Here is an 11,012-nt window from a genome sequence, read left to right as displayed (position 1 = left end):
CAGGATCATCCAACAGGCAGGAGGGCTACAGAAAACAAAAGAAAACCACTGTCATGTTGATGTTCTCAGATGTTGTCCAATCAGATTCTTAGCTTTTGGTTCTGTGGAAGTCTGTGTTACACTGAAAAATATTTGAAATGTTTATCTGATAGTACTAACTGTGTTGGGTCAAAGACAGAAGTGGGCATGGAGAGAGGAGATTCTGAAAGTGAAGGAACATGGTAAGTCCTGAAGAAAAGTGAAGGAACATGATAAGTCCTGAAGAAAATGCTAAAATTGAGAAGTTTCCTCATTATGTTACAGAAGCTATAAGCAGAAGCTGAGAGAAAATACTCTCAGACCGTGGAAGGTTCTGCCCTGACCTGCATAGCACGAGTTGCCCGTCCAGCTGGTGTTGCCTTCACAGGTGGAATTTCCCTCATGAGTTGGGAGTTCTGCTTTTGTTGGATAAGAGAGATCTGTGCTGAGAAACAGAATCTATGCATTTGGCTGCCGCATGAAGTTGGGCTTAAGGCTTTTGCCTTTTTACAAGCTTGCTGCTTTGGTAACAAAGTTGAATCTTGATCAGAACTTTGTCTTGGCCCCATTCTTCTCTTGTCCCTGTCTTTTTTTTATTATTCTTTGTTTCCGAGCTGGGGACCCAACCCAGGGCCTTGCTTGCTGGCAAGTGCTCTACCACTGAGCTAAATCCCCAACCCCTGTCTTTTAATTCCCAGACCCCCATTTGAGGTACCTCTGTTGACTGGTAGTCACTGGTTTGACTACATTGAACTAGCTTAGATCCTAGAAGTGGTTCGTGGAGTTCAGAGGTTGCAGCTGAGGGAAGCATCACCCACGGTTGAATGGGATTTTTTGGTAATGTAAATACCTATGAACCATCCCTGCCTCTGTCAGTAACTCCTCATTGAGCAACATTGATTAAACTCATTGGTTCACCAGATGTCCTTAGGTCCATCATATCAGGGGTTGTCGGACATTGCTTACCTTTCCCTTTAGGAAAAGCCTCATAGAATAGCAATTAATGGTTATTAACGTGATTAAAGACAGTCCAGGATAATTTGGCTGTGGGCTGGTAACATTTTCACTCTACCCAAGCATGAGGTTTAATCTTGATCAAGGTTAATCCTGATTAACCTTGCAGGATCCTCCCTGCAAACTCCTGAATTGCCCAGTAGGAAGCACGAGTGCCATCAGTCCCTCACTACCACAAAATTTGAGGCTGAGTTTCCCACACATGGGATGCTGATGGCTTTGGCACAGCCAAAGTGCAAAGGATAGGCTGTAGGTTGTGAAAACTACCTATGTGCTCAGGGGTGTCTCCCCCTCCCAGGTAAGGATAAACCACCATGCAGTATCTTGTGTGGCTTTTGTTTGTTTGTTTTTCTTGGAATTTTAATTCACACAGCACATTTTCTTTAACTTCAACTACTAATTTTAAATATTTTTTAATAACAGTTTTTTCTTTTTAAGATTTGGGGATTTTTTCTACTGAGTTTTACTGATCTTGTTGTAGAAAACATATGACTTCTAACACAGAAGAGATCTTTCTAAGGTACCATCTGGTGGTTCAATCTGCTTCAAGTTTATTGTTTTTATAGCACTATGAGGTTACTATTCTTTAACTTTTCTCCAGTTGGAGTGTCCTCTCTGCCTATGTATTGAAATTTAAGATTGGACAGAAACTATGTGATAAACTTATTTTAGACTTATCTCAAATTTCACTGTGAGTGGGCCCCAAGTTATGCTATGGCCTCCTCATACTGTGTACATTTTTAAGGTACACAAATGAGGGCATGCAAGTGTTATTTATGCCAATTTTCTTTCAAAGATAGTTACTCTTCAATTTCTGTGTATTTTGTACTGTGCCCTGGGCTTTCTCTTGAACGAGCAGTATGTTTTCATATCAGCTCTACCATTATCCCATCATCATCTTGAAAAGCCAGAGAGGCTGCTTATCATCATATAAATAACAGGAGCACATGGTATGAAAACCACAGTTTTGAAGTTCTTAACTCATACAGAAGTTTGCTCCAACAAAAATATTTTTGCAATTTTTTTCATTCTTAGGGCTTTTTAAATGCTTACCAATTCTTACTTTTAAATATGTTCTAAGTTTTAATGACAAATTGTTACCTGCAATGGAATCCTTCAATATGAGGCCATTTATGGGAAGAGTTTGCTATGTCTGTTTTCATAATTAAAAGAACTTTCTATTTAAATAGACCTTGAAATAATTCATTGAGTGCTATTAGAGAAGGTGTTACATTTATGATGATCCAAACCCAATGTGCAAAATGCATTGTCTAAATTTAAATTCTCATTTAATACATGAATTGCACAATTGCATTTCACTGAGGAAAATATCTCTGAAACTGGACACGTATAATCAAACTTTATTTCTATTGACTTTAAGCAAGAGGATCAGCTCATGCATGCTGAAATAAAAAAGATCCAGCACTTTATTTCATGGCTCATAGGATAAAATACAGTTCCCTGTTTTATGAATTCAAAGTAATTCTTGAAGACATTCATTATGCATCCAAGATGGAAATTTATTTTAATACAGGCAAGAAAGATTAGGGAGGCGAAACATGAGACACCCTATATTGCCCAATTTCTCACATTTTTTTCCAGTGAGGTTAAACTAAATTTAATTTGCTTTTATTTTGTTTCAGTTTTTTTGTATTTTATTCTTTTTAGATAAAACTTGACCTTATGAAAATTCACTGGATTTGGCAAAGTATTTCTTCCCATTTTACTTGATGAAGTATATCAGAAATTGAAGAGGGTTCTAATGTTATCTCAGTGCCTATGTAATGCAGTTGTCTCTTCAAGAGTTGTAGAATATAGTTAGTTAATCTCTTTATTTCATTTATTCTTTAGTTTTATTTTAATAAAATTATGTAGAAACTAGGGAGAAGGAAGGGGGAAGAAATAATGTAAATTCATAACAAACCTAAAAACGGGTTTTAGTCGTTTTACTAAAAAAGAATTAGAGGACATGTAGTCAACAGTTTTGCATATATGCTAAGGACTGTATTTGTGTCACTCATGGGCAAGAAGTATCTTGAATTTAAAGAAGTCTATAAACATCCTTAGATCCCCTTGGAGAATACCACAATGTCTAGCCATCCTCCTTTCGTGGAATTAATGAATAAATTTTGAGTTTCATTTTCTATGCCCTTATCTTCCTTGGCACTTATTTCCAGGTAAGCCAAACTGTTCTCAGGTTCAGTAGAAGAGAAAATCAGGTCATAGCTTGGCAAGAAAACTGGCAGGCATTAAACTGTTCAGCTGTAGAGAAGACTTTCTTCCAATTGACCTATCAGACATAATCAATCTTTTATCCATATAGCAAAAACATCATGTCAAAGACTTTTTGTTTTTCTCTGGCTGACTTTCAGTATGCTTATAAGTTATGTTGACCCCAACACACCTGGGTTATAGAGTAGATAATTAGTATACAAAAAAGATTGGCCACAAAGTCCTTAGTCTTACTCCCAGATATATCCAAAGCAATCTGTACTGTATGGTTCTGAAGGAGTATTTATAGCATCCTTCATGCTACACCACTTGGTTCTGGAAACATGGCTGGGATAATAAGGAAATGAAGCAAGAGCAGACACAAAAGACACACCTGCAGAAAATCTAGGATCATACTTGCTATCATACATGCTATGAATACTCTCTGGAGCCACACCTATCATACCATCACATGGAATCTCAGGTCATTTATTGTACACATTCCAGAGGAAAGGAGTTAGCTAGTCTTGGTAGGAGACTGTAAATATCTGAAAGGAGGTAACTGCAACTGCTAATTTTGCACATGCTGCAAAATTTGTACCAGGACCAGAGAGTTTGCCATTCCTCTGAACGACACTAGGATTGAATAGAACTTGCCTTTCCGTGGGTCAGAGGCATTAGGTCATGAAAGTAGAAGAGAACACAAAATATAGACTCAGAAAGTGAAACAGATTATGGAAGATACAATCTCACAACAACTTTCATGATCCTGTGGCTCTTAAAAATCTATTCACCCTCTCTTTAGAAGTATTCGCTGAGCCTTCAGCGTAAAGAGTGTTTTGCAGATGTGTCTACTAGGGACACAATGTGTAGATGTGGAAAAACTAATCAAATCATAATCTCAAAAAAATCAACAAGATAAAAAATTCCCTAGAGGCAGTTTGGTCACTAGCTCTCATGAGAGACAGAGATAGATAGATAGATAGATAGATAGATAGATAGATAGATAGATAGATAGATAGATAGATGTTAGTTAAGAATAAAAGGCCATAGTTAATTACTAATAAATAAATCCCAGTACAGTATTGCTACCTGCCTCAATTCTTTATGTTTCCAAACGAAAGACACATACACAACCTTCATATGCCTCCCTGGCTAATAATAGTGCTTACTGTTTAGCCTCTGGCTGTTAGAATCACTCCTGCTCCAGACCCATTTGTGGTGCCTCTGGACTAGGGCTGTCTTGTCCCAGAGCCCAGGGCACTCTCCTTGCTTCTCTACCCCATAGTGGCCTCTGTGTCTCTCCCCTCTTCACACTTTCTTAAGGGGTAACCAATCTCCTCCTCTTTGCTCCTCCTATTCCCAAGCCTGGGAAATCCTGAAATCCTGCTTCTGTCAGCCTTCCCCAGTATTAGATGCTGGCAACTTTGTTGCCAATCAGAACCAACTGATGACAGGTTCCCAAAAGCTGCATGTAGACCCTCTCCTGGTAAACAGTTTTTGAAAACATAATTAAATATTCATAGTACAAGCAGCTACATCACAAAGATATAATGTTGTTGCCTCCATAATCTATGGGGAAGGAGGTAAAGGAAGGCTAGTGTCCTAGAGAATCAGAAAAAAAGTGGAAAAATCCCTTCTTAAAGAAGTAGCTTAATGTACACCTTGACTTTAATCTAGTAGAATCTGTATAAAATTTCCAATCTCCAGAAATATAAGATAATACATTCATGTTGGTTTAAGTAACTAAATGTGTAGAGGTTTGTCTCATCAACAATAGAATATGAATGTAAATATATTATATACATAATTTTACAACATATTCCTGTAAAGCAGGATGCCTATGAATTTGTAAAATAGAACAATAAGACTTTCCCTTTCAAATGTCAATAACTCACAACTTAGTTAAAAGATTTTAGTGCCTCCATACCTCCAGTGCACTGGCACTGCAGGTGCCTGACTCTCTCCACTATTCAGCTTGAACTTAGCAAGTCTTCATCATGTTTTCTATGTGACTTTGCAAATTCCCATTGTGTTCTGAAAACAATTACTTGCCTGGAAGTCCTGCTTTTGCTTACATAGTTTGCTTTTGCCTTGAAGTTCCCTTGAGTCTTGTAGGAAGCTGTTTGTAAAAAAGTCCTATTTTAGGAATGAATTTCTGTAGTATCTGATAACATTCACATGTTAATCGGTTGTGGGGTCTCTGTGTGTTAATTGCCATCTAACTGTAAAAAATGCTCACTAAAAGAAAGAGAGATACACTGCCCTATGTATATAGATGTATATAGAATTTTTAGGTATAGTTTTAATACTGAAGAAACTAACTTTTAATTAAGGCTAATTTGGTATTAACCTTTACATTGAGAAAATAAAGGTAGTTTAATTTTCTAGAGATAGTTTCTTTAACCTCTTGACATAAAACATGTAGTATCTGAAATTTTCTAGTCAACAGATAGAAATTGCTATTGTTTTCAGTGCTGTGGGATCACTACACCTGTGACAAGTGTTACTGTGAACTATATAGGAAGCTGTGGACTATATTATATTATACAGCAGAAATATCCTGTCCTTATCATATTTTGATTCCTGTTACATATCATAGAAATAGATGGTATGGAATAAATTAAAAAATCCAGCATACCAAGCATAGAGAAAGAGTAATATGTTAGAGAGGCAAAATTAAAGTCTCTTTATGCTCAGCTTACCATGTAAGCAAATAAGGAGTCATCAAATATCTGAGTCAACTGTTTGATTTAAAGTTAATCATTACTGACTTGAAGAAGACAAAAAGGACAAATTATTCCCCATCTTTGTTTATATTATATATTTTAACAATGAAAAAAAGTAACTGCATCTGATTGGTGGGTTTTGCCATTATAACCAAAAGCATGAGTCCAATTGCAACTTTCCTCTGTGGTGTGTGTGTGTGTGTGTGTGTGTGTGTGTGTGTGTGTGTTTTGAATTAGCACATGTCAATACAGGCCAGCAAGTGGCATTTGATATGGCAGGTCAACTTTTCTTACTGGTAAGGCCACTTGAGTGTTCTGAGCTTAGCTGCTAGGAACAGGAATATAATTCTTTTAATATTTGTCTCAGGTCTAAGTTATTTCGGATGAGACGCAATAGATCTGCTGAAACTTCACTGTCTGAGGGTATGGTGATTAAAAGGTAAAAGCGCTACATCAGAAATAATGCTACTGACTAACATTTATGTGAAATTGAAGAGATTTGATGGTCAGGGATTACATAATCCCTCTATATAATAAGCTTGTTTCTGCATGCAATATCTACTAGCATATGTGCAAGATATGGTGGGCCTCTTTAAACTTGGAAAGTAACACAAACTAGATTTGGATGTGTTGGTCTTAACACTTATATAATATAAAAATTAGGAAGTCCTAGAATTGGAGATGGCTTTGCAAAACATATAACCTGTTATGTGATTAGATTTTACACCTAGTTTTTTTGCCATCTGATAGAACTAATCAAGATGCCTGTGGTAAGCAAAAGTACTCTCTTATAAAACCGTTTGTTGATAGCTGAGTCAGACTTGGCTATGTAAAGGATGGCATGACATGGCTCTTGCCCCTAGAACAGAGTCAGCAATGTATGGACCTCCATGAGTGATGATGATTGCTGTGGGTTTAAGGCTTTTTTATAATAGTGTACACACTTCCATGCTCCTCCTTTGTGGAATGTCCTCTCTGCCAAGGGTAATGACTCCAGAATAATCAGAGACAGCACAAGTCCTGGAAGCTAGGGCGTAGCTAATATGTCAGCAAAATGGTAAATGCCAAAACCTTCAGGATAGCCTTTAAGGCTGTAGGAAAGAACTCTGAAAACATGAGTTCAAACACACATATAATTTCTCAGCTATGCAAAACATAAGGATGCAATATAAATTGTATAAGGAGCTTCATAGAAAGAACAGGGGCAGCTGCACTATGAACCACCCTATCAGAAAGATACTAAGGAAGGAGATAAAGAGATTTCAGGAGTGGTAATCACAGGGCAAGATCCCACCAAACTAAGCTTTTGTTTGTACTTACAAGGCAAAGATTCTCCAGTTCAAAGTCAGCCTGGGATAAAGAGCATTTAGGTCCAGGCCCAGGGATGGGAGGAATGGTACTTTCCTGGTGAGGTCCCACCCAAATAGCTCACCATCCTACTTAACAAAGGCAGGAATATCTCTGAATTCATTCACAATGCTAAATAAAAATGTGCTTGCTTTCTCTTTATGAGAATTAAGGGGCTGGATTCACAGAATAATCAAAAGGGAACCTGTAGTAATGACTGAATTGATATGTAAATAAAAGACTGGACGTTTGAATTTCAAGAGATGAGGTATACAGAGTTTTTGGAGTTGCTAGAAAAAGCTGTCGAGAGAGAGAGAGAGAGAGAGAGAGAGAGAGAGAGAGAGAGAGAGAACAATCTGGAAAGTTCTTGAGTAGAACATAGGCCATCAGCTTGTAACCCATGATTTAACTTCAGGTCTTTTTTTCACCACTTTCAAACACCCATTTTCTCAAGAACCCCTCTATGAGCCTATGTTTGTCCTTGGCAGTTGACCTAAATAGCTACTTCTCAAGAGTGACTATGACATTTCTTGCTGAAGGGTAGTCATATTTAGATAGAATTTCAATCAAGTACCACATGTGGTTGTCCATTCTAAACAGAAAAAGAAGTGGCAAAACTTAGGGTTATGTACTAAACACAAAAAGGTTGTTTGATTGGTCTGGTATATACAAAGGACTAAAAAAAAATAGTTTTGGATATCCTAGAAGAATAATTCAAACAGAGCACATCTTTATGAAGTGTTTTCAGTGCGTAAATATTACAGAATATATGTACATGAATATTAAGGAACAGACTACCACATGCCTAGGCTGTATGGTTTAACCTAGTGATCCTACATTATAAACCTCAATAGCATGTGACTTCGCTGAATATTTCAGAAATTTTACTATAAATTTGTTGTAAATTTATATATGTAAACATATCTAAACATTCAAAGGGACCAACAATAATATAGTATAAACGATTTTTGAAACAGTACATCTGCAAACCCAGTACCATGCATGGAGCTTATATGGCTGGCAGTTAGTCTATGTATTTAGTGAAAAAAAAGGAAGTGTGGGTTAAGTTCCTGTGTGTTACTGTTCATTTCTATATTCTTTATAAACAATGTATACTTAAGTCTCACACAATTTGTAGAAAAATACTTTGTTTCTTTAATAGTGAATTAAGCATAGGTTAATGCGGCTTTCTACTTTACAAACTTTTTAATGTATATTTTAAACTTTCTACTCTTATAATAATATTTTGCTTAAAAGACTTACTCAATAAAACTTTCTTTCTTTATATTTTATCCCATGACTACTTCTGTATTTTTAATTGTTTATAATTTGTTCATTTTAAAAAGTTTACTAAAACACATTTTAAATAATTTATTGAAAATGAATACAGGAGCACACATCACTGTAGCCCAGCACAGGCACAAATTCATTACTATCACTGTCTTCTCTCTCCACATCTTCCCCTTCTGGAAGGCTTTCAGGGACATAATGTACATGTGGCTGTATCATATGGCAACTGGTCCTTCTTCTAGAATACATCTTAAAGGACAAGCCATTAACCAGACACTGAAAGGAAACCTTTCAGAATCTTTAGAATCCTTGTAAAGGGATAAGATCTAGAAGCGGGGATATCCTTAGACAAGGATTCAGGACCACCTGCATAACATAACAGCTACCTAACTGCCTAGGAAGCAAACAAGGCTTCCTGCCCTAAAGAGATTCTGAGGGCTCTGTGGTTGGCAAAGCAAATGTAGCAACTGCAACTTTGGCAAGGTTCACACTTTTCTCACAGCATGCATCATCAGCAATGCCAAGGGAAGAATTTAAACTCATTTAGAGTCTCCAAACACTAAAGTGGAAAAGAAGACAGATCTTGCCTACTATTGGCAGGAATGCCTCCAAGCAAAGCCCACCAAATATGAGTGTTCTGTTAGAGCATGTGATGGCTTTGGAAGTACCTGAGGTTTTATCCATTTTATAAGCTGTATAAGTGATGTATACAGTTGCCAGTTCTTCCTATATGACTAGTAAGAAAACAAAACTTTTACATATAATATTTAAATCTCAGTTTCATTTAAGATCCATCTATTCCATTCGTAGAAAACATAAAAACTATTAAACTATTAAATTCACCAAAAGCAAAAGAAAGTTCTCTGCTACAATTTTATTTGATTCAAGTGAGATTATTATTATAACTTTAAATCTTTTAATTAATATGATAAAATATTTAATAAAAATTAAATAAAAAGATTAATTAAGTCTCTAAATAAAATTTATATTGGAAATAGCTTTCCCTTTTTACTGGTATGCATTTTTATTGTTCTCATAACAAGGAAATTTTAATTGCAAAAAAAGAAAATAAATTTCCTTAGAAAAAAATGAATCATACTTTGAGGAAACAGAGTTGATGACATGCTCAAACAAGCAGCATCTGATAAAGTCTCTTTGTCCTAACTAACAGATTTTCAATTCTTTGTACCAGAGAATGATTTTTAGAAGTATTACAAAACAAGAGACTTGGTCACAAAATTTTAAAATGCAAGTTAATTATTGAAAAATTGGTGCATTCTGTACATTTGTCTTGAAGCTCTACCAGAAATATATAATAAATTGTTTCCTAATAAACAAACATTGAATTGGACCATAAGTGTAACAGATGAGCTTGGATGGAATCATTTATATATAAACTACATGGACTGGAAAATCAAGTCAGTATACTAAGTTATAACTAGAAATATAGACCATAGGTATAGGAGCTATTTGAAAACCATCTGGATAAGCAGGAATAATTAGTAAAATAAACTTTCATCAATAAATAGACATTCTCAAGCTCCAACAGATAAACACTGTCTTGAAGTATTAAGATAGCAATAAATTAAGTTACTTGTGATATATATTGTATAGGGCTGGAAAGATGACCCAGCTTTCAGAGCAGTTTACTCTTCTATAGGCTCTGTGTTTAACTTTCAGCACAGTTCACAATTTGTCCCTATTCTTAAGGGTTCTAGTGCCCTCTTCTGGCTTCCATTAGCACCAGGTATTCATATGATGCACATACATGCATGCAGGTGAAACGTATGAATATAAAACATATGTATGTATGTATAAAGCAAACTGATAATTATATCATTACTCTGTGCAAATAATTTTGGGCTAATGAGTAGAAAAGGTAAATAAAAAGAAATGTAATAGGAAATAAAGGAATTAAAGCATAACAGTCTGGAATATTAGGTAGAATATATTAATATAGAATAGTCTTTTTTTATACATGGCTGATATATTCCAAGACCCATAGTGATATCTGAACTGCAGGATGTACTAAGCCTTACAGTAATTATGTTTCATATATATATATATATATATATATAACTCTGGCAAGTTTGGGAAGAGATTAACAACAATAAAATTAAGACGTATAACAGTTCCATCTAATAAAATTATAAAATATATCTTATTCCATTTAAAAATAATACCACCAGAGTCCCGGGCCGGCAGATCCCTGCCCTCAGCAGCTCTCTGCTCCCAGGCCCCCTGGAGGGGAGTTCTCGCTGCCTGGTCGGGCGGGCACTCCTGAGGCAGCAGAGCGGAGGAGACCACCAACGCTGCCCACCCCTGCCCACATCCCTGGCCCAGGAGGAAACTGTATACGGCCTCTGGGTACCCGTAGAGGAGGGCCCAGGAGCAGCAGGTCCA

The 11,012-nt window shown here is 36.3% G+C and overlaps 1 non-coding gene across 1 annotated transcript; it reads right to left on the bottom strand.

Annotated features, from left to right (window-relative positions):
- Positions 1-1,170: 1,170 nt before the first annotated feature.
- On the bottom strand, positions 1,171-1,338 carry LOC116908433. Its single transcript, XR_004388963.1, has one exon. It is a non-coding gene; the product is annotated as a U1 spliceosomal RNA (small nuclear RNA).
- Between the last annotated feature and the right edge of the window lie 9,674 nt (positions 1,339-11,012).

Source organism: Rattus rattus, chromosome 8, assembly GCF_011064425.1.
Source record: "Rattus rattus isolate New Zealand chromosome 8, Rrattus_CSIRO_v1, whole genome shotgun sequence".
Taxonomy (NCBI): domain Eukaryota; kingdom Metazoa; phylum Chordata; class Mammalia; order Rodentia; family Muridae; genus Rattus; species Rattus rattus.
The sequence above is the reverse complement of the archived record's forward strand: the minus strand, read 5'-3'. Positions and strand labels throughout refer to the sequence as shown.